At 43.4% G+C, this 24349-nt stretch overlaps 1 long non-coding RNA gene across 1 annotated transcript; it reads right to left on the reverse strand.

Moving 5' to 3' along the window:
• Positions 1-14711: 14711 nt before the first annotated feature.
• LOC137162556 (uncharacterized) lies at positions 14712-23106 on the reverse strand. Its single transcript, XR_010922395.1, has 2 exons — positions 22544-23106; positions 14712-16799 (listed from the first exon to the last, which is right to left on the reverse strand). It is a non-coding gene; the product is annotated as an uncharacterized lncRNA (long non-coding RNA).
• Between the last annotated feature and the right edge of the window lie 1243 nt (positions 23107-24349).

Genomic DNA, 24349 nt, shown 5'->3' on the forward strand with positions numbered 1-24349 from the left:
AGCCCTGAGGAGTTTGCTGGCAAGGGCAGAGAAACTGGTGTGTCAGGGAGTTGTCACACAGCTTAGTTGCAGCAAAGTGGTGATATCCCCAGCAGCTTGCCACACACAGGATTCAATACGTACTCATCTTCTGATATGAAGGATAACCTGAAGCCTATCAGATCACTTTAATAGTCTGGTTATCAGTTAAAATAATTAGGAATCAGTTCTTCTCAGTGCACAGGAGCATCTCAATGAAACCAATCCAGCAGGACTTTTTCATTTCATTTAACTTAATCAGAATCTTACCGGCCAAATGACTTTCATGTTTGTTTCACATACCTTCTGCTGGGTCATAACTTGGGAGGACTCTACATTTCTAAAACTAAAAGCATAAAGTGGTTCTGTTTCCTACACTGATTGCATCATTGTCCACTAGCTGGGCATTTTTTTTCTGCCTTCCATATTGCTTTCCACGTTATATATGCTGCATTATATGATGCTTGCATTCTTGATCAGTCTGTCTCCATCCTGCTTTCTGGGTTCCTTTATCTTCAACATTTGTAATTGTGCTGTACTCGTGGCAGTCATTGTTTAGACCTTTTCTCTGGACAGTTCAACTGCACTTCTATTTGGAGGCGTTGCTCCAGGGTTAGATCTGTTTCTCTGTGCTCTCTCCTCTAAGTCAGAATCACAAGTGATCCTGTTTCTAATTAGAGAATCTTTTATGTTGCCAGAGTTATATGTAGATGCTAGAGTTCTCAGCTCTGTAATGCAAGTATCTATTCCCTTCCCTCTTCCGCTTCTTGGTTTCAAGTTTAAAAAAAAAAACCTCAAAAACCCCCCAGTATTTCTCTACAGTCTCATTCTGGCTGAAATCACTACTCAAACACTTATCAGCTGTTCCAGTCATTATTGCTGGCAACAGGCCTCACTCACTTTTTGTCATTTCCCTCTCCCCCCAATAAAATAGTAAAAAAAGCTTTACCTTCCTTCCCCCATCCCCTTTGTTCCCCATGACTAGCTTTGTATACAGACTCAGTTCATCCTTTGATGCTTGCACAGGATGTTTTTTTTTGGAAATCCTGCTTTCCCAGTGGTCTGAGTCCCTCCATACTGCCTGTCTGCTTTGTTTCTAGGTGCTATTTTTTTTCCTGTTAATCACTTTCTTCCTTGCTGTGGTTCTCACTAGATTTACTGCTGTCACCATGTTTCAAATACCATGTTATTACCCAGCACATGAGAGGACTACATGTTTCTAAAATTTATACCAGCTCTTTATTATGAGAACTATTTACAGAGCCCTTGCGACAACAGCTAGAATTCCAGCTGTATGCAAACAGGTTGTCTTCCTGGTGCCCTCTCTAAACTTTTCCTTTCCGCAACCTGTGCTCCTTCCTCCAAGTTCCATACAGGTTGCTATAATGCTGAAGGTTGAAGACATTTTTCAGCCACTTGGTAGAGCAAGGGGCTGGGGTCTGGACTCCTGGGTTCTATTTCCAGTCCTAGGAGAAAGTGTGTAGGATGAGGAGTGAAAAGTACCAGACCATTATGGAATAAATTAATCTTTGTGCAGAGAGCCATTAGCAGGTCTATGCCCCACTTAAGCCCTCAAAACACAGCACATGTGGTGTAAATGTCTTGTGCTGGCTTAATGAACAGGGCTGAATTTCACCCTATGGGGCTAATGGGATCGACACAGGCTGCTGTAAAGGTCAAATGGAATTAATCATGCCAATATCAAAATCATTCTTGATTTGTGCATTTTCCAATATTCTGGGTTGGATTCTTTAGTCAGTCACACTGAATTTTGCACCATTTGTTTGACACAAAATGAATTTAAGCCTATCTGGTTTTCATTCCCCTCTAAGAGTTAGGAGGGGCATGCTGAACAGTTTGTTTATATGCACAGGGATATCCCTTGAAACCTCTGGGGAGATCTCGATTAAACTTTCATGAGGGTACTCTGCAATCCTCTGCCAAAGGTTTCTAGGTAAAGCTGCTGTGGTAGGACACTTTCCCATGCCACTCACTTATAATTTCAACAGGCACCATTGCAGTACACAGGCTAATAGCATATGGACCCATGTGGCTTTGGGACACAGCAGCAGCTATGCTGTCTCTGCCTTTTTTACCCTCAGGAGTGAGATATCAGCTAAAATCAGCACCGCTTGTGGAAAACAGTGCCAGTATTCAGTGTCATTGACCTATACTACTAGAATCATGCAACCGAGCAATTCCCTCACTTACGAAAGGGATAGCTGGTAAGAGAATATAACATAATTGCTACTATATTAATCCATGGTACAACCACATTTTGAATAGTGTGTGCAGTTCTGGTCACCCAATCTCCAAAAAGATACATTAGAATTGGAAAAGATATAGAGAAAGGTAACAAAAATGAGTAGAGGTATGGAACAGTTTCCATATGAGAATAAAAAGATTGGGACTTTTCATCTTGGAAAAGAGACAACTAAGGGGGAATGTGATAGAAGTATATTAAATCATGAATGGTGTGGATAAATTGAGTAAGGAAATGTTATTTACCCACCCCAGGGACAAAGCTGGTGAAAAGGGTAGTGAGAGTGAGGGACAGCATTCAAGACCAGCCTAATGGCTAATGTAAGCTGTGCATCCCCTCTGTGTGGGGAGCAATCCTAGCAGGGATTGGGTCTGTTGGGAGTACAAGAAATACTGTGCTTCCTGGGCTGTGTGGTTCTCCATGCCTCCCTTCTCAAGGCTGTGGGGTTAAAGTCACTGTCTTCATTGATTATGCTGAATTTTAGGCCCGGGTGAAAAGAAGGCACAAATCCGTTAAGTGACATCAGCCTGGACACCCTCCCCTGCCTCCAATACTAATGCACTTTCTACCATTATTCATAACTCCACAGACGTCACCATGTGTTCTATGGTCTCCTTTCATCCAGTGAATTACCCAGTAGCCAGTTACATTATAGCTTCTAGCAGCTACTTCATCCTAGATGAACTTTATTTAAATTGGTTCTCAATATGGACTGTGTTAGAGATTTAAAGGGCTGGCACCTACTACACTGCCTCTCCCAGAGAAATTCTGCCAGGTGTCATCCTGCAAATAAATGAGCACTGTGAATTGCACAAGGTAAAATGTTCAAAGTTGTGGCCATCTGCTAGCCTGGTGCGGAAATGTAATAGATAGTCATACAAAGAATTAGAAGTTTGAAGGCTGTAGAATTTGCAAGTGCATATTAGCAACTTGGAAAAATTCAGCGTAAGGGCACTGAACCTATTAGCTTTCTACTTCTCTTCTGCAAAAGAAGATAAGAGTAGTGCCCATGTACTTCTGCTCAGAGCTCTATACAATAATACCACACCTCCACCTATATACCTATCTTTGCTTTTTACAGGTATAATTTAGGTCTGGACTTACCCAAGGAATGATGCTCTTGTGGTTAAGACATCAGAGTCAAGAGACCTGGGTTGACTCCCACCTCCTGTCACAGACTTCCTGTGGGATGCTGGGCAAGTCACTTAGGCTCTGATTGTTTAAGACTTTGTTTAAATCTAAGTGAATTAACTTTTCCCACTGAACTCAATGGGACTGCACATTAGCTGAAAGTTAGGCCCATGGTTAAGCACCATGCTGAATCAGGGTCTCGATCTTTGTGTACCTCAATTCCTTATATGTGAAATGGGGATGATAATATCTTCTTACTACAATCTTTTGTATTGTCTGTTTAGATTGTAACTCTTTGTTCATTCTGTGTATGCACAGATTGTTTCACAATGGGGCTTCAGTCTCTGAGGCACTGAGATGTTACTGTAATGCAAATAATTAATAATAAGCACCAATAAATAGTTAAAAATGTGTAGTTTTCAGAGCTGTAACAAGAGAATCAAAACAAAAAACACTCAACAAAATATCTGTTAAAGTCTATTATTTTATTTTTCATACTTAGAGACTTAGTTACATAAAATGACTTATATAAGGAACTGATTATCAGTTTCCAAGAAACATATCACAGTGAGATCAAGTCAACAAAGAAGCAAAATACAGACAGGCACACAGCGTGGAACAGATTCTGATGGTAGTTGCACTGGTGTAAATGTTCAATAACTGCACTGACAGCGTTAGTGCACTGAACTGAGATAAAAATCAGATCTTGCATGTTTTATTGTTTTATTTTGTAAGCCAGGTCTGAGTGTCTCAGTGGCACTCTCCCTGCTCAGCAGCTGAAAGGGGGGCACTTTATTTGCATGGGCTTTGTATCTGCATGAGTACAATGAAGTATTTAGCATAACTTACCTAGGTGCTGAGCATAATAGGAAATGGTTAATAGGGCTGGTTTTGGGCTACAAACCACTTTTGTGTTAACTACTGGGGGAATTAAATGTTGTCCTTCAATTGTATGAACAGATGTCAGCAAAACTGTGCTTAGTGTGTTATGATAGGATCTGCACCCTAAACTAAACAGAGCTCCACAAGGGTGACAGACAGATGTTTCAGCCTGGAAACAGAGTTCATGAACTCAATGAGCCAGAGTACAGGGTGGGAGAGGTGGAGCAGTCTCCTATTGGGATTGCACTGGCCTTGGCAAAGGGCTGCCCCCAGGCATGGAGTGACTCTCTCTTCCTGTTGTTGAAAGGTAGAATTAATGACTCATCTTGGAGTCTTGTTTCTTGAAAGCAAGGACATTGCCTGTATGTCAGCAGAAGGTTTACCCATGAGCTGAAATCACTAAGAGCTGAAATCACTAAGAGCTGAACCAGTATAGGATCTGGGAAACCTTACCTGACAATTAACAGAGCTGAGCGAGCACCAGGCAACTCTGGTGGGGTTGGTGGCAGCCTGCTGTGGTCGACAGAGAGCCTGGCACAGTCGGTGCCCACCTGGTGCAGTCAGAGGCTGGCACAGTCGGTGCACACCCGGTGCAGTCAGCAGGAGCCAGGTGCGGTCGGTGCCAGCGGTCGGTGGGAAACAGGCCTGGTCGCTGCCAGCGGTCGGGGACTCAGCGAGGCCTGAAGACGGTAGGAGACAGCCGCAGAGGGGACCTGGTCAAGCCTGTGTCGGACAGGAGCGGCATAGGGGGTGGAGCCACACCCAAGAGGTGGACATTGCAACTACGACGGTCAATACAGGGGGAAGGAGGAAGGGAGAGGCGAAGGACATGCCCTGTACTCTGGGATGGGTTTGGCTCATTGAGTTCATGAACTGTTTGCACTGTTTTCCCAAACTGGTGCTGTGGTACCTCTCTTTTGCTATTAAAAGGTTTCTTTCTACACTCAGACTCTGTGCTTGCGAGAGGGGAAGTATTGCCCTTTGGGGGGGCGTCCAGGGAATATTGTGTAATTTTCCAGGTGACTGGGTGGGGCTCGAGCCAGTTTGGTGTTGTATCATTGACAGGGACCCCTAGATATAGAACCCGGACCTTGCTGCTGCCGACTCGGTCTGGCAGAAGGGTTACATTTTATTTAGTGTTTTATTGTTTTTAAACACTTTTTTTTTTTTATAAGATGATTTCTGTGCCATGTCTTAAAGATAAATAGAAATCCACCATTACAATACTATACATTTGTCTCTGTAGCCACTACTTGCTCGCTAGCTTTTTTCTCCTATTTTGACTGCAAGGTCCAATTTACGTCTCATGTGGCTGTGCAAACATTTGACAGAGCTGCTAATCTGAGTACATGTGAAATAAGCCATGCTTGGAAGATCAACCTGAATAAGTATGTTTCACTTGTTTAATTATAACAGTTAATTCAAAGTTCCAGAGGGGTAGCCGTGTTAGTCTGTATACAGCAAAAATGATGAGAGTTCTGTGGCACTCTCTTTTGAATTCAAAATGTATTAATTTTTCAGATGTCTCTTCTCCCACCTTTCTACCTCCCTGAATTTCTCCTTTCAGTGTGGTATTTGCATCAAGAGCTCCAGGGTAAAGGAGAGAAACAGCTGTAGGAAACCATTAGGATTTTCAGGAAATGTCAGACATTGAACCTGGGTATGTCCACCTCGACCAGCAATTCAAGGTCAGTATCATTCTTGAATGGGGAAAGAATATCCTTGAAGAAGTGACTTACCTCTTCTAGTGTAAGAGGATCTTAAATCTCATCTGAAGCATGATGTGTCTGCTTTAAAGTACAGTCTTGTGAGCTGTTTCATAGCATTGCAGAAGAGACTTTTCATCACAATGCACCTTGCTACCTGTTTGTTATTATTTACATATTTATTGTAACTTCAGCAAAATGTGTTCTCTTGTGAGTCTGTGCATCTCAGTATATGATGTATGATGACATACACACACACCTCACTTCCTGCACATATTTTGTGGTCACCAGTTTTTTTTTATTCCTCTCATCTAAGGGAAGGATCCCCGGGGCCACATTGAAAGCTTTGTTTTTGTTTGATAAAGCTACTGTGAGAATTGTCATCTAAGGTATCAAAAAGGATTTGGTGGTTCCTCTGGGATACATACAAGAGTTGGTGCCAATTCTACCTTCACTCACAGCTGTGCAACCCTCTGAAATTAATGGGATTTTACTGGTGTAACTAAGTTCAGAATTTGGGCCCTGCATTTTTTCCTTATAGGACTTCCTCTTTTTTCAGCTAAAGTCACTGTACGTATGTATACCTGCTTTTACACAAGGCTGTATCCATGTAAACAAATAATGAATGGTGCCCGTGGCACCACGGTAGTTAAGATTGCAGCACAGAAAAGGGGATTTCATAGCAATAGGTGATCTGAAATATACAGGGCAAAGTTCTGCTCACTGTCACACAGGTACAAGTCCTACTAAAAATGCAAAGGGTACTGCTGGTGTGTAATTAAAAGCAGAATCTGGTTCTGTACGCAATTCTGTACCTAGGTATTAAATCTTAGACACAAGATGTCAGTAGCAGATTGTAGCAGTTGTAAACTAATTTCCTTGCTTTTGTTCATTAGAATCTTAACTTTAATATAAACTTTTTTCCTTTTTGTTTTAAATATATGCTTCTTACTGTTTGATCTACTGTTGTTTTCTTAGTTTTTATGCTCTGTGCAGATATAGTTATATAGAGATATAAACATACATAGAAGGAATACAATGAAGGGCAAAAGCACTGAAAGCATGGGATACAGAAAGAAAAGTATGGCCATATTATCACAACAAACAAACCAATATGTGCTGAACCCTTGGTTCCATAGTCCTGGGCACAGTATTTCCACTGCAGGTGGGGTTTAAACCAGAAACAACTCTGAAATGAGTCACTTTTGGAAAACAGATACATAATGAAATTGCATGAACTCTAACTACACCTGCAACAATATTCTTAAATATTTTTAAAATGTTAAATTTACCAGACTGAATGGTACAAACAAGCAAAAGGGAGCTTCATGCAATTGGTTTATAACAAGCTTATTTAACAAATACTTACTTACTTTTGACCAGATTATACAGTAACCTTGATACTGATCAAGAAAATAGTAAAGCATCTTGCATGTATGAACTACTTTATTCTGACATCTTTTGTTTCTGTTATATGCAAAAGAGCAGAAAGTAATTATAGCCAACACCATGACAGAACACTATAGGTTTTTATACTTTAGCCATAACTCTCTTCCTGCAGTACTTACCCCCCTGTGATGTCAAAGATGTTGCTTCCAACAGAGCTGGATGCTGTTATATCCCCTAGACCTTTTCATGCCACAATAACACTGGTAATTAGGTCAAAGACAGAGGTACCCACAGCAAAGATAATCAATACCATGATTTCTTTACTAATGCCAATGGTCTCACCAACCTAAAAGGTAGTGGGAAAAGCTAATCAGCCAACAGAGAACCAGATTTTTATGGCAGATTTTTTAAAGGGATTTTTGGCGCCTAAAGATTCAGATAGACACCTAACTACCATTTTAAAATCTGTCCCTTTATCTGGTATTTAACAAGCTTAACTAGGTCAAGAGTTTAAAACAGGCTGAAATCACTATTTATCATTGTGGGCCACATATGCAGCTCTCTATGAGTTATGTGGGATGCATCCACGCAATATCTCTGCCAGCTGTGACTGCCCAGTCAGACATGTCCCTCAACACCTGCTCCCAGTCAGCAGGGGTGATCCCACTCACTAAGCCATAGGGAATCCTAACTCAGAAGCCACCCACAGGACAAATTTCCATCCCGCACCAGTGCAACAAATACAGGACTTACAGGGCAGCCTCCCGCTCTGGCTGTGAGCTCTGGGTCCAGACATGGCCAGCAGGCGATAGACAGCCTGGAGCATGCTCATCCCTCCCCTAAAGATGACACATAGGTGTAGCTAGTGGGGGGGGGGGGGGAGACATGGCCCTCCTCCCCCCATTTCTCTGGACGCCTCTGGTGCGGACACCCAGAAGTGAGGAGGCAGAGATCCCCCTGTGGTGGCACTTAGTTATCCCCTTCTTCCCTTTCCCATCCCTTTTCCTCTCCCCAATGTCCCTTGCCCTATCCCACTACTACATTTCCTTCCCTTTCCCTTCCCTATCCCATCCCACTTCTTTCCTCACTGCCTCCCACTCCCCCATCCTCCCCCTCCCACAGGCACTCACCATTGTATAGAAACAGGACCAGCACATGTAGTAGAGGATGACAACAGGCACTAGAATGCAGGAGGCAGCGTCCCAGAGCTGTCAGCCTCGGCCAGGGAGAGAGGAAGAGTGAGCCGGTGCAGCATGGGAAGGACAGAGTTAGAAAAAAACTGCATGTGTAAATGTTTGAGAAGGAATCTCTTGTGACTGGTCCCCAAATACCTGTGCATGTTTGTATTTTAGATGCAGAGATGCGAGACAGGAAAATTTTTCCTTCATTCTCTCTACTGCCAAATTTTAAGGACCATGTTAAGACAGAAACAAATATTGGTAAGTTAAATGAACAGAACTCTTCAGTGTGGCTTAATCCATATGAATTTGAGAATTCTAGTATGTCAGCATACAGTGCTAACAGCTCAGCTCACCCTTATTACACTGAACACTTAGTTGTGTGTGCAAAGAGTGAATAGCAATGAATTTCTTCCATCATATGCAGTCTCCTCATACAAGAGCTCTTGGATCAAAGTCAGGGCTTGCATCTTTAATATAACAGAATCTGTCAGAAAAGTCCCACGTGGAAGTGTCCTCTTCTGGTGAACGTGCTGTTCAATCATTTAATAGGACTATTCCAGAGGGGTAGCCGTGTTAGTCTGTATACAGCAAAAACAATGAGAGTTCTGTGGCACTTTAAAGACTGTCGTGGAAAAAAATCACACAGCCTCTCATTTAGGGTCAGATCAAGCAGAGCTTTATTCTGACAGACACACAGAGAGCTATGGCCATAGGGGAGCCCTGGACAGCACAGGGTTTCTGTGCTGCTGTCAGGAGTCTCTGAACAGGTTTGAATGCCTATGGCTTATATAGGATAGCTCTTCACATACTGATCGCATAGTGGAAATTTCCATTACAAAACAAGTCTTACGGCTACTTCCTTATCTATTACAAAAGTCTAATGGCTACCCCCTTATCTGTTACAAGCATAGCTAGGAGCGATTACAAGAGCAGATAGTTTTGAAAACAGCTTAAAGCACAATAAACAGTTTTTCAGTGGGTTTTTTCCATCTATAGTCATGCTAACTTACATTTCCATCATCCATTTCAGTGTAAGGCCTACCAGGCCTTGATTTTGTGCTTCCACAAGACTAACAAATTTAATTTTTGTAGGCATAAGCTTTCATTTCTAACTCACTGACCTGAAAGTCACTCTACTTCTACAAAAAAACTCCAAAAACAGACTTCAAAGAGAAACTGCTGAGTTAGAAATGATCTGCAAACTTGACACATTCAAACTGGGTTTAAACAGAGATTTGGAATGGCTCTCTCATTACAAGAGGTAAATTGCTTTGCTCACCCATTCTCATCTCCTACTCAATGACTATCATTAGCCCTCAAGTACCCAGCTTTCATCCACCTCCCCCATTGTTCTTTATGCACTTGTATATCTATGTTTCCTATTTACTGTATCATTCTACCTCTGCATCTGACGAAGTGAGCTGAGTCTCACGAAAGCTTATGCCTACAAAAATTAAATTTGTTAGTCTTTAAAATGCCACAGAACTCTCATTGTTTTAATAGGACTAATAATCTTCTAATTCCAGAAGTAATTTACCAAAATCTTCCACCTCCGTTAGCTCCAAATGAATACACTCAATGTTTTGCTCAGATCAAAAAAATAACGATCCACAGCTAATGTAAAATTGCCAGAAGTGTTGCAGACTAATCCTTCAAGTTTTAAAAGACAAGTATAGGTATCGCTTCAAACTCTGCATCAGAAGGTGCATATACAAATGAAGAAAGGTTTAAAGAAATATTTCAAGGGAATGAAAATACTGTTCATGAACTGGATTCTGCATCTAGATCAACAGTTAATGACTTTCAGACTGTATCTGGTAGCATATGTAATATAGGACCTCAGCACACAGGACCAAGTGCTAGCTCTCCTGATGCAAATGATAGTGTATCTCAACCTATTTTTCAGTAGACAGCTGCATGACAGATACATACAGGATGCAATACCATCAGAGACTCAAGCTGCATTTTGCAGATAGGAGTGGTTTCCACAAAAAAAAGCATCTACACCACTGGAATGGAACTGGGCACTGTATACCATGGTACTCTTGATTCTAGTCATCCTACATCTGAACAGAGATATAAACCTAGTATAGAAGGCATACACTGCAATAGGTATATTGAGTCAAATCCATTATTTTCTTATGCATTTCACATAGTGTGCTTATGGGCAGGAAGCATGGACTTCTCAATGTCTGGTGACACTTAGGTAACCAGAGCTCAAAAGCTTGTGTCTCTCATCAGCAGAATGGTCCAATAAAAGATATTACCTCACCCACCTTGTCTAATATCCCGGGACTGACACAGCTACAACACTGAATACTTAAGTATCCTGTCAGCCATACTACTTTTCAGAGAGATAATAGTTCTACTTCGAGTGATTACTCATATCCATTCCAATATGGGTGAGTGCGCGCCCTGTGCACTGGTTCCCGGAACTTTTTTCCCCTTAGCAAGCCACGTAGGGTCGGCTTAGGCGCCCCCTGGAGTGCCGCGCTCATGCCGCGGTACATAGGGCGCTGCCGACCCCGCGGGCCCTCAGTTCCTTCTTTCCACCTGTAACAGATCCTGGAATGTCTGCTTCTTGCTCTATGCAAGTAGCATCCCCTTTGTAGACCGCTGTAGTTAGTTAAGTGACTGTTCATTAGAGTTAAGTAGTATAGTTGTTGAACGTTTAGTGTTAGATAGATAAGTAGGTAGCCTCAGGGCTTAAGATTGGGCCATGCCTGGCTCAATCAGCTTTAAACCCTGCGCCATTGGCGGCAAGGTTTTTTCCGTGAGTGACCCTCACAATCGCTGCCTCCACTACCTCGGAGAGCAGCATAGAAAGGACAGATGTAAAATCTGTAAGGCCTTCAAACCGCGCACCCAAAAGGAGAGGGACGCACATTTGAGGGCCATACTCATGGAGTCTGCGCTTCGGCCGGACTCGCAACCGACGCATTCCCCTGCGGCACCGAGTGCCTCCTTGGTGCGGAGTGCTCCACTGGCACCGATGACGACCCACTCGGTGCCGAAAAAGAAGCAGGTCACAACACGCAAAGACTCCCCCGCACCACCCACCCGTCCTGGGGGGAGTCAGGAGATGCACCATTTGCCGTGGAGATTACTCCGGCACCTGCATCTCCCCGCAGGGAACCTCCCCCGACTCCTGCGTTCGTTGCGATACGCGCCCTCATGGGCATGCCTATGCCTCTGTCCCCCCTTGGCCGAGGGACCCGCGTCCTGGGTTAAACCCGCACTGGGTGGCCCCGGTGGGTGGCAGAGACAGGAGTTGAAGTCTCCCCCCAGACGGTCACGGAGGGTGGAGAGTGTGGGCTCCCCTCCAAACCCCGACACAGAGTTGTCGAGCTCCTCGACGCCGCGGCACCGAGGGTGGTCGAGAGGTTCACGCAAGAGGTGACGATGATACAGTTCCGCCTCATGTGGGGGTCGCAGTTCCAGCTCCAGTACCCCAGCACAGAGTCCAGCTCGGCACCGGTGCGGCTCCCCAGCATGCAGCCCGGTGCGGATCCCAGTTCCCGAATCCCAACACGCTTGGCACTGGTCTGGATCCCCGGCACCGGCGGGGAGTCCACCTCCAGAACAGGCAGGACGGCACCAGTCCTGATCCCCGGACTGTAGTCCAGCGAGGATCCCGGTGCCGAAGGACTCGGCCCCGACGGCGACAACGGCACCGCACCGCCACTCACTGTCTGGGGAGTCGGAGATGGCACCGAAGCAGCACCGCTGGCACCACTCCCAGTCCCCACGGGGTAAGTGCCGCTGCAAGACTTCGGTGCAGAGGCGGCGCTCATCTTCCAGCTCCTCACCCCCCACCGGCACCACAGGCGTCAGCACCGACGATCTTCCTTGTCATCACCTCAGGGTCGTCAACCAGGGCGGGCAAAGGCCATCGACGCAAGCACCGGTCCAGTGGCTCGCCATCGTGCAGCAGGCGAGAGAGGACGCAGGCTTCGGCAGGGCCGTGCTGATGAGAGTCAGCTCACCGCTGACTCCTACCCACCTCCAGGGTATGGCTATTTAATCACCTATATTGGAATGGATATGAGCAATCACTCGAAGTAGAAAACAGGGTTACTTATCAGTAACTGTTGTTCTTCAAGATGTGTTGCTCATATCCATTCCACATCCACCCTCTGTGCCCTCTGTCGGAGTCGGCAGAAAGAAGGGACTAAGGACCCGCGGGGTCAGTAGCGCCCTATGTACCGTGACATGAGCGCGGCACTCCAGGGGGCGCCTAAACCGACCCTACGGGGCTTGCTAAGGGGAAAAAAGTTTTGGGAGCCAATGCACGGGGCACGCACTCACCTATATTGGAATGGATATGAGCAACACATCTCGAAGAACAACAGTTACTGGTAAGTAACCCTGTTTTTAAATGATTCTGCAAATATGGATGAGCAGGGGGAAAAGGTGTTAAAGGTTTTAGCCATATGTTCATGGATTTGTCATTTTCCTTTCCTTAACATGTTTACCTCCACTACAATACAAATTTATTCAGCATGTCTGTTACAAATGGTTCCTATAAAGTGTGTGCTTTTAATTAATAGCTAGAAAAATCAGTCAGCATGCAAAATTAACTAAATCAATGTTGTTTATTTTACTCAAGAAAAAACACTGATGGCTTTGTGCCCACAGATTGAAAGAAGGTGTAAATTAACATGTAATCCTTTAAACTAGCCCATGTGATATGCTGGTATGTACAGCACCCTACATAACATGGTACATATAATCAGAACAGTGTCTGCTTTATGGAACCATTTTTTCTAACGGGTAACAATAGGTGTTACTTACTTCTTCATCTGACTTCTGTGGAAATCTAACTTAATTTCCTTTAAGTGTCTTTTTAATGCAAGTTTACCTAGAAAATTTGATTTTTAGTATACAAAATGATGCCTTAATGAGTAATTTTTACAAATTACTCTAGTCTACATGAACTGCAAATAAAATTTACAAGGGAATTCGGATTGTGAGGTTACCCTAAAACTCCAGCTCGATCTTTGTATACATTTTTTTTTAATCTAACGGTTAAGTTTTCTCCTTAACCTAAATTCTAGTCAGTGTTGCACAAGCAAAGCTATGATGCTTTGTCTTATTACTAAAATTCAGTTATGTAAGCTACAAACTAATATAGTAATCTGACAAAATGGGCTGTAGAAACAAAATTTTAAGTTCCAGAGGGGTAGTCGTGTTAGCCTGTATACAGCAAAAACAACAAGAGTCCTGTAGCACCTTAAAGACTAACAAAGTCCTGCGGGCATAAGCTTTCGTGGGCTACAACCCAATTTGTCAGATGCATGAAATGGAAACCACAGACAGGAGGTATATATATACATCCAAGGGTAAGAAACATAACAATGGAGAGGGCAAGTGCTAACAAAGTCAATTTGGTTAGGGTAGATGAGGCCTATTCACACCCGTTGATTAGAAGGTGGGAATGTGTGAAAAGTGACAATTACTTCTTGTAATGAGATCATTACAAGTCCCTATTCAGACCCAGTCTGACTGTATCGTGTTTAAAATATATTTTGACTTTATAATCTATGAGTCTAAAACCTTTCTTTTCAGGTCAGATTAATTTTGCAGCTGTATGCAAACTCTCAACCCTATTGCGTAGTAAACTCCATGTCTCTTTTCACCTCCTCTCTTGAAAATACATCACTGTGGCTCAGGTCAACTTGAGAAAATTTATGGGATCACTCAATCTGACTTACTGTTACAGAATTTTTTGTTCCCAGCTAACAGTCTCCCACTCAAACACTTCTAGACACTATTTTCAATGAATGGGTAAATAATCTACATCCCCTTTGAATAGGCTTTTAATTGAATCTGTGCCCTTTAGAGCAGCTCAAAATTCAGCTTCACTGCAATCTGTTAATGCTTTGAACCATTTGGTGGTCACTGAAATAACTAATGTAACATGTAATGAACACTACCAAATCAGGACTACGTAAAATGAGAAAGCTCATGGCTCTCTTAAGTGCTTAATTTTAAAATGAAATTGGTGGTGCTGATTACAGTTAAGTGTAAATGGCTGTTAGTTCTGAATTTGATGCTACATATGCATATTATGCTTGCACTATGGTCACAGGCTGAAATGTTTATGTACATTATGTGAATGACAGTGCTTCAACCAAATGGTGAAAATCAGGTGTATTTTAATAGTTACCCAACATATACAACGGAAGCTTTGGTTACTTTGACAATGTCTTAACATGAACTCAACCTAAAATTTGTCATTTTCAATATAACTGAAACATGATATATGCAGCAGACCAAATATCTCAAATCAGTCCTTTTACACTTTCAGTCACCCAATAGCATTTCAAACAATGAATGAATTCGGGAATTGGTATTATTATGTCTAAAGTAAATGCATTCATATCCAACCTGCTGAATATAAGTGGAATTGAACCTTCTGAAAAGACTTACATTCTGTATAGGGGATAAAACTGGGTGGGGAGAAGGAACTCGGTTTAAAAATACTTGGAGGTATGAAAGCATGGAGGATTCCTAATGTTAACCTTTTGTTTTGTTAAAAATAACTTAAAAATTAAACTTTTCTAATCCATACCAGATAGGCCTTACTTAATGTACACAACCACTTAGTTAAAAGAACATCTTTTAACAACTTAACAGTATTAGAACTTGTCAACCATGTACAATTTGTAAAGCTTTTCCAGAAATCTTATATTTGAAAATGTGGTATTTTAATTTATAAACAGCACAGCAACAACGGTGAATGGTGATACTGTTTAAGAGCAAACTTACAATATACTTAAATGTGCATAGCAACCTTCAGACATCTATACAAAAGAACAACATGAATGCTTATTACTAACACAAACAAGTGAATTTGGTTTCCAGAAAGCTAGTGAGCATAATTTGTAACCTTATTCAAGAGTAGCTGATTCATCTGGAGTTCTGAAATGCAACAGTCCTCATTGAAGTCACTTTGGTCTTGCCTTCCTTTGCTTGAAGCAGTCTTTCCAGGCAAAACATTTTGTATATGACCGGTTTACCACGTTGAATGTGCACTATTATATAATTTGATTAACTCAAACACCTTCAGTTTTTATATGTACTCTACAGGTCCTATATTTGTTAACTAATGTGTGATTGGACTTATTAATTTAGCTAGAGTGCCCATTTATATTTTTATAAATATCCTCTTCTAGTTATAGTTTTTATAACAATGTAGACATTTTGTAATATTTAAATGCATTTAACAGGTATTGTAATTTATATGAAAATAATTCTACAGGTGGTTTAGAACTGATAAAACAAAAATGCTGGAACAACTATCAACTAACTATTTTCAAATTAGATTTTGATCCAAGAACAGAGAAAGGAGAAAATTAGTGGTGCTGGAGTAGTTCTCAGCTATCTAACTTGAACAGTGATGCTCACCTTCAAAAACATATCAGCAAGAAATACCTTGAAAAAAAACGCTTGAATTACTTAACATTGCAGAGCATAAATAACAAAGTTCCCCAATCTGTCTTATGATCTTTCTTTATCCAACTGAATGATGTTTGAACCATCAGTTCTGCTCTTGGTGCAAAAGTGAAGTTTGCCTACTGCTAGTTGCATTCAGGATCTTGCAAAGTACAGTACCAAGCAACCTCCATTCTGCACACTAAGATTTTTACCACCTTGTTTTTGCTGAGAAACAAAATCCTGAACTCAGCTGTTGGCCAAATATTTTTTTTTTAAATCGTGACTTTAATGGTCAGATGTTTAAATATTTTTTTTAACAGGGTTCCAGAGTAAAGTTGTCATAACCAATAAACTAATCTCAGTAGAAACCAAGCAATATCTTCATATAAGACTATTTAAACCCATCTTTTCTACAGAATGTGCTATCCAACCAGTCTAAAGTTCCATCCATTTTTTCAATTGAACTTTATTCAAACACTAGACATTATGTAAAACAGACAAATGTAAAGGAACATAATCCATATTACTACCATAAAAACAGAACTACTATCCTCAAACTTGAATTAATTTAACTTAAGGCACAATTTATATTACTCCAGCAATGAACAGCCTATAGATGAACTAGACCCCCTCAAATCTGATCAATTCATGGATGTACTATGTGTATTACTGGGTCTCTGCTGCTTAACGGTTTTGAGAATTTCATTTCCAGTTGTTCTGCTGCATGCATAGTCTTCCTCTTCCAAAGTATGCGGTCATAAGGTTCATCATCATGAATAGGAAGTGCCACTATGAAAAACGGAAAAGACAGGTTTTGATACTGTCTCTCACAGTATTCTTATCAGCAAGTTAAAGAAGTATGGGTTGGATGAATGGACTATAAAATGGATAGAGAACTGGCTAGAGCAGAGGGCTCAACGAGTAGTGATCAATGGCTCCGTGTCTAGCTGGCAACCGGTCACAAGCGGAGTTCCCCAGGGGTCGGTCCTGGGGCCGGTTTTGTTCAACATCTTTATTAATGATCTGGAGGATGGGGTAGATTGCACCCTCAGCAAGTTTGCGGACGACACTAAGCTGGGGGGAGTGGTAGATACCCTGCAAGGTAGAGATAGGATACAGAGTGACCTAAACAAACTGGAGGATTGGGCCAAAAGAAATCTAATGAGGTTCAACAAAGATAAGCTCAGAGTCCTCCACTTAGGAAGGAAGAATCCCATGCACAGCTATAGACTGGGGACTGACGAGCTGGGCAGCAGCTCTGCAGAAAAGGACCTGGGGGTAACAGTGGATAAGAAGCTGGATATGAGTTAGCAGTGTGCCCTGGTTGTCAAGAAGGCTAATGGCATATTGGGCTGCATTAGGAGGGGCATTGCCAGCAGGTCACGGGAAGTGATTATTCCCCTCTATTCGGCATTGGTGAGGCCGCAATTAGAATATTGTGTCCAGTTTTGGGCCCCCCACTACAAAAAGGATGTGGACAAGTTGGAGAGAGTCCAGCGGAGGGCAACAAAAATGATTAGGGGGCTGGAGCACAGGACTTATGAGGAGAGGCTGAGGGAACTGGGCTTGTTTAGTCTGCAAAAGAGAAGAATGAGGGGGGATTTGATAGCAGCCTTTAACTACCTGAAAGGGGGTTCCAGGGAGGATGGGGCTCGGCTGTTCTCGGTGGTGGCAGATGACAGAACAAGGAGCAACGGTCTCAAATTGCAGTGGGGGAGGTCTAGGTTGGACATTAGGAAAAAGTTTTTTACTAGGAGGGTGGTGAAGCACTGGAATGGGTTACCTAGGGAGGTGGTGGAATCTCCATCCTTAGAGGTTTTTAAGCTGAGGCTTGACAAAGCCCTGGTTGGGATGATATAGCTGAGGTTAGTCCTGCTTTGAGCAGGGGGTTGGGCTAGATGATCTCCTGAGGTCCCTTCCAACTCTAATATTCTATGATTCTAGGTTACACTTTCAGTGGTATAAAGGTCAGCAGGAAGGGAAGAATGAGAAAATAGGCATGGTCTGATTTTTTCTTTTTAGTGTAGATCAACCTAACTACATTACTTAAGGCTGTGAAAAGTTTTGTACTCTGAGTGCCATTGGTAAGTCAACCTAATCCCCCTGTGATGGGGCTAGGGTTGGAAGAATTCTTCCCAACCTCGCTTACTGTCTGTGAGAGGTGGCTTAACTATGTAGAAGGGATTTTTCCATCAATGTAGGAAGCATCTTCTATAGCAGTGTTTCTCAACCTTTTAAGTAACAAGTACCCCCTAACTTCTGAAAATTTTAATAAGTACCCCAACACTCAATTTTCCACAGGATTTTATATTTACAGACTAATGTGACCCATATGTTGGAAGAAGGGCTGAATATATAAGGCCATGATAGGACAGATGTCCGATCTAGTGTGGGTAGGGTTACCACCTTTACATCAGGGGTGCACAACTCAAGTATGTACCTGGGCTAGAGGTGATGTTGGCCAAAGCTAGGAGGCTTTAAGCAGCATGCCAATGCTGGGGACTATAAAGCGCCACGCCAAATTCTTTGCCATAGATTTGAGAGGAGGGAGGGGTGAGAGAGAGACAGGGAAGGACGACGAGATAGAAAGACAGACAGGAAAAGAGGTTAATTGTTGAAATCTGGGACTGTCATAGTTGTCAATTTCACTGCTCAGCTAGAACAGTGAAATTGACAAGTTTTCTGGGCATTGGGCTTTGAGCCAGGTAGAGGGGGCTGCCACCTGGTCAAGTTGTAGGTTGCTGCCACCTGGCTGCCCGCTCAGGAGGTGGGCGACTGCCACTCAATCCGAGCTGGGACAGAGGAGGCTTCCACACCAGCTGTGACCCGGGGATGTGGACAAGCGGCTGCTGCCCATCTTCAAGCCAGGGCGCTGGAGGCTGTCCCTCAGCTCAGAGCGCGGGTGGCTTTCAGCCAGCTGGGAGCCCAGCTCACAAGATGCAGGAGGCTGCCACCAGGCTCCCACCTGGGAGCTGGGACCCAGCAGGAAGCGGAGGGCTGCTGCCCGCCTCCCAGCTGGGAGCTGTGACCGGGTGGGAAGTGGGCTGCTGCCGCCCATCTCCCCTTCACTCTGTTTCTCCCCAGGTACTCCCTGCCTGTGTCTCGCATACCCGCAGGGGTACACGTACCGCAGGTTGAGAAACTATATTCTATAGTATGACATTGCAGTGGTACAGCTGCAGTGCCATGTTGCTGTACCCCAGATAGCATCTAACTTATAAGTGTTTTTTCATCAGTATACAGAAAGGAACATCAGATTTAATTATGTTTATATCAGGGCAGTGCTGTTTGAGATATAAAACTAAATAAAAAAGTTTCTAATGTGTCTACTTAGAAAAAAGGCTTATTGTTAATACCAATACCTGTTAGCAGGCAGATCAGGATCTGTCAATAGCAACACTATTTGACAATTTAAACATCACTGATAACATAGCAAATTTTAAATATCAAGCAACCAAAGTGCTAAGTTTGTTTTTCATAGATTTTTTTCCCCTTCTTATCTCTGCTTGAAAGTTCAAGTTTCAGGGTTTTCCTTTAATAGTGTTTTGATTTCTTCCACATAGGAAGCTAAAAGAAATAGAACTATAAGAGGGGGGCAAAGTAAATGGGAAAACTGCCTGGACAGAACTTTCTTTAAATTCAAAAGTTTTTAGATCTAATTTTGGTATACAGATTGTTTGTCAGAACTTTGGTTTATTCACCATATTTTTAAATTATCCATCCTCCAGTCAGTGCTCTAGTTCCAGATTTCCACTTTGAGACATTCTACTGGGCTTAGTCACTTTGAATCTTACATGTGCCAAAGCTCTGCTAAACACAACAGTTCTCCCTGAAAAAAGAGAGAGTGCTTTTAAATCATTGTGATTTTCTTGTACTGTAGGACTGCCAGGGCAGATTAGACTCTTGGAATAAATTTTAATAGGACTGCTCTAACTGTACTACTTCCAACAGCTCCCTGAAGACCATTACACCAAGCACACTTCAGCCATACCTCATTCTGTCCTGCCACATTCTAGAAAAGTGGGAGGAACGCAGGGTAGCACAGAGCTAGGTATACGCCAATCAGATCAGAGGTACAGAGTTTGGTCCTGTGTGCGCAAACATTTTTTTTTGCAAAGGGGCAAGTGTTTTTCTGTGCTTGCAAGTTTAGATGCCCTTTAAAAAACGCCCTGCAAGATATATAAAATATTGCAATTCTCATTAATAGAGAAGCAAGATGTGACAGGACTTTCCTTTAGAGCAGAGTTTCTCAACTGGGGTTCCGCGGGAACACTGTTAGGGTTCTGCGAACAGCTGTTCTCCGTGCCACCAAGAGCAGCTGTTCTCTGTGCCGCGGAAAAAGGGAAGATGTCCCGGATTTTTCGGCGGAGGGTATCGAGTGTAAGTGTAATTTAATTGAGAAACGCTGACCTAGTTGTTTGTATATAATTTGCTTATTTCGACATTTTTTTTGGCCCCATATGTAAAAATACTGTTAAGAGTTTGGGGGGTTCCGCCATTATTTATCGAGTTCAAAAGGGTTCCGTGGCCAAATTTAATTGAGAAACACTGCTTTAGAGCTTTCCTTTTGTCAGCAATACTCAGCTTGAGTGCCCAGTGTTAAATAAGGCTTATTAGTCACTTCCCACCCACAGAGATGAAGAGACAGAACTGACACTTCTATTCTGGCTTTGTAACTTCTAATGCAAGACACTAGCCATGATCAGAGGCTCTGTACTCATTTTGGATCTCTGGGATTTATGAAATTGTACATGCTTCTTAAAATTTAAAACCAGAAATGGTATTCTAGCAAGACACAACCCATCAGGAAAACAACATTAGCAATGGAGAGCATTGCTCAGTGTGGATTTATTATAGGTCCATTACTGATAACTTCCCATTAGATAAAATCTACAGTGACCCTTTTAGGAGTACTCCCTGCATTGACAAAGACATAATTGTAAGTAGATGCTTCATCTTGTTGCAGGTGTGAACACACGTGTATATACACACACCCCAGAATTAAGACAAACTTAATCCAGATCCCTTAGGCCTATGCACATTTTTCACCACTGAATTCCTACCTCATTTAGTGCACAGGATGGAGGCTCACTTAATGAGCAACTATTTAATATTATGGTTCTATTGTTTAGTGTTCAGACTCATGCCTTATTTCCTGCACCTTAATCAAACCCTGCTCTAAAAACAGCATTATTAATTACCTTATGGGCTTTTCTTTGGAACTCATTGCTATAGCATCTGAGTGTTTCACACACATTACTTTGTTCATTTTCATAACACCCATGAGATGAGGAGGTATCATCCCCATTTTACAGATGGGAAATGGAAGCACAAAGAGATTAAGGTAAAAAATATCCACTCGTTTTCAGTACCCAGTTTGACATGCCTAGAACCTGATTTTTCAGGGTACACAGCGTTACATAGCCTAGCTCCCACTGACTTCAGTTCTGAGTGCTCAACACTTTTTCTAAGTCAGCCTGCAGGGATCTTAAATTAGGCACTTTGCCTAGTATCACAGGAACTCTTGGCAGAAGTAGGGATACAAATCAGTTCTCCAGGACAACATTCAAGTGCCTTAACTATGAGACCTTCCTACAATCTCTCCTATCTCATTCACTATATGCCTTCCAACTTCGACAACAACTGATGCAAGGGTTCTCCAGCCTCCTTCAGTACAAAGCCCTGATTCATCCCCAACATAGGTCCAGTCTCTGCACTGAATGAAGCAGGGGTCCAGAAGAAAAAGCATAGTATGTAATCAAAGACTAATACATCGCATATGCACAAAGCAGAGATCAGGATGAATTAAGATTGCACAGGCCTTCTAGCATTTCTTAACTTTTGAGTGCTTGATTTTGCAATCTCAATAATGCTCTTTTAATATAGGGTTTGCATTATTTCCTAGGTTTTATTTAAAATAGAGAAAAAACAAACAAAAAACCCCATGAATTCCACCAGGTGGCTGCACATTAACACTCACATGGGCCATCAGCAGGGCTAGAACATTTAGATCCACTGCACAGACCTCTGCCACTTGAGCTAGCAGAGTCACTGCTAGCAACTGTAGGCAGTCATCCTCTACGTTCACAAGCACCAGCCGTTGCCACTTTCACGGACACTGACAGCAGAGATATGGTGAGACTTGTGAGTCTCGAGCTGCACTGCACGCTTTGGAGGGGAGTGTGCTCTAGTAAGCACAGACCTTTCTGTCTCTTCCCCCCTTCCCAAACAGAATTTGTTTTTAACCCGGGCAAAGCGAGACACTGTCCCCCGGCCTCCTGCCCAGCAACGGCTGAACCGCCCTGACCCCACTTCCCATGTCAAGTCGGCCTGAGGCACGGAGCTCTTGAGCCCCAACGAGCAGCATCACACGCTACTGACAACGGCGCTGGGCAACCGCCCAGCTAGGCGGAGGCGGGGCCGGGGCCGGGGCCGGGCCCTGTTCCCCGCACCTACGTGAAGCCCTAAAACCACATCGCGGCTGGGGCAGCCCGGAGGAGTGAGGCTGGGGGGAGGGGCGGGGTCTGACTCACCCGCGGGCTCAGGGCAGCAGATAGACGAGCACGAGCAGTGCCAGGTCGAAGAGGACGAAGAGCCACACGTCGAGCCAGTAGGACTGTCCGGAGAGTGACACGGGGCGGCTGCAGTCGCCATTTGCTACGGCCCGCTCCGGCTCCGGGCCCCGCTGCTCCCGCCTCACCGCCTCCATCGCTCGACTCTCGACGTCAGGGACTGGACAGAGCAGCCCACACACCGGACCAGATCGCCCCCCGTAGCGAAGAGATGGAGTGTGGCCCTACTGCATACGCGCAACCGTCTGCTTCCTTGAAGGCGCGGCTCTTTGCACCAATGAGAGCAGCGCGCACCAGCTGGTGGGCCGGGATCGCCCCACCTCCACCCGGTCATGTGACAGCTACAGGGCTCTGCGCGTCCTGTGTTGTATCTGCTCAGTCAGGTTTCGGTTAGGAGCTACAGTCCCACAGCCGCTGAGTCCCTCCCTTGCAGGGGTGGGAGGGGCCGCTGCGCTGTGAGACGGCCAGGCTGGCAGGCAGGTGCAGCGGGCCTTGTCGCTTTGCCTTGAGCAGCCGCGTGTGTGGCTGCCTGTGCTTTGATCAGAGGCCGCTCCGGTGCGCTTGGGTTCGCCCCTGCCAAAACCCGGTGGCGGCGGCAGCGATGTACGCAAAAGGAAGAATGATGCAAATCTTGTAAGTCCGGAACCCCTATTGTCCTTCTTTCACGTGCTACACAAGCTTCCGAAATCAGATAGCTAAGTCATAAACCCACATGCTTCGGTTAGAAACTTGTCCTATGAGCCTCTTATTCCACAGTGGCTGGTTATGATGATTTTGCATGTTCCTCTGGGGCAATTGGTCCTGGCCACTTACTGCCTGACAGGAGAGAGGACTGGATGGATCACAGCTGTGATCGGATTCGTCAATTTCTATGTTTCTATCATTAATATTTTTAAAATAAATTACTGCCTGAAAGACATTCCTTCCACCAGCCCATCCATCCCAGCATCCAAAGATAGCAGCAATGATGCCCTGATGGAAGGTGGCTTTCAGGACAATGGTCTCTGGACCCCAGCCCATGCTTACACTAAAATGGAAACTGTATTAACTCAATATTTTAAACATAGTGTAGTTTTGATCTATTCTGGCCCAGGAAACTTATCAGCACCTTTCTGGGAAGAGCCATGTTTATAAACAGTTGTGGCTAAGAGTTTTCCTCTAGCCTCCATAGGACTTTAGAGAAACAAACTTTCATAATATTTCAACTGTTCTCAAGCAAATGTTTATGTAAACAGGTTCATGAAACTGGAGATGATTTACAAATGTCCTCATGTAGTTTAAACTCTGTGGGTCTTCTACTCCATAAAGAAACCATTATATAGCTACACTCCTCGAATAAAGCTACTGCTAAAACTATTTAATGGTTGTAATCCAACCTGTTCTACTATATGGGAATGAATTCAGGTTCAGTTTAAAAGTAGACACAAACCCTGGAGTAAACTGTCACTTTGCCACCACAGTCCACTCAGCTGGAGCTCATTAAGGCCCTGACACTGCAGTTCCTTACCCCTCCTCTCCTTGTTTTTCTTTAGAGACCCATGTGTTTCACTTTTTGCAGCGTACCATCACAGTCAGTTTTGATCTTATAGTTGGATTTGAACCAGGGATGAATTTTGTTTAGTTCTACATATATTCAGTGTCTAGTCTTGCACCTCTTTATTCATGTGATTAGTCCTATGTAAATTATCATTGCTATCTTCATGATGTATGCTAGCACCAAAAATATATTGTCTGATGGGTCTGTCCACCAGCTTGGGGACAAAACAG

The sequence above is a fragment of the Emydura macquarii genome, unplaced genomic scaffold (assembly GCF_026122565.2).
Source record: "Emydura macquarii macquarii isolate MOO-44397 ecotype Brisbane River unplaced genomic scaffold, CSIRO-AGI_Emac_v2 contig_2429, whole genome shotgun sequence".
Classification (NCBI taxonomy): Eukaryota; Metazoa; Chordata; order Testudines; family Chelidae; genus Emydura; species Emydura macquarii.